Source organism: Myotis brandtii, unplaced genomic scaffold, assembly GCF_000412655.1.
Source record: "Myotis brandtii unplaced genomic scaffold, ASM41265v1 scaffold1444, whole genome shotgun sequence".
NCBI classification, from domain to species: domain Eukaryota; kingdom Metazoa; phylum Chordata; class Mammalia; order Chiroptera; family Vespertilionidae; genus Myotis; species Myotis brandtii.
This window is the reverse complement of record NW_005355179.1, coordinates 193,149-193,854: the sequence shown is the minus strand read 5'-3', so window position 1 is coordinate 193,854 and position 706 is coordinate 193,149.

The window sequence follows — 706 nt, the reverse complement described above, 5'->3', positions numbered from 1 at the left end:
GGGGTAGGGGAGGCCAGGGGATTGTCAAGGGCGGGGGGAAAAAAAGGACACATATGTAATACCCTTTGTAATACTTTAAGCAATAAAAAAATTAAAAAATAAAAAAAAAATAAAAGACTTACCACTAAAAATGCAAAAAAAAAGATTGTTGAAATGTCAGAAACAATGAAGGCGAAAATTGAATTATTGGAACAACCCCAGGGCTTATATGATAAAAGTGTGGAGAATTTTGGAAAGGCATTACTTAAACAACATAGTGGTAAAAAGGAATAAAAATAAAAACATGATTTGATTTAACACTCTCAAATATTTTTTTTTCACCCAGGAGAAGGTACAGCTGAAGCTACAATAGCAAAATTGGAAGACAACATTGAGGAAATTTTGGAGAATACAAGACAGAGAGACTGGAATTGAAAACTTTACATGCATGAGAATAGAGAGTTCTGGTCAAGATGGTTGTGTAAGCATGGTAATTGGAACCTCCCACAACCACATCAAATTACAACTAAACTACAGAACATCCATCATGCAGAACTGCCTGAAATGTAGCCCAACAGAAGTTGTACAACTGAGTATATACAGAAGCCAAGTGGAGAGGAGGGGAGGAAAATGAGCTGGTCCTATACCCAGGTGTGCTGGTTTTAAACTGGAGGCCCCCTCCCCGCCGCCCGTTAAAGGGGCCTTGCCCAGGGCACCGCCGCGCGAC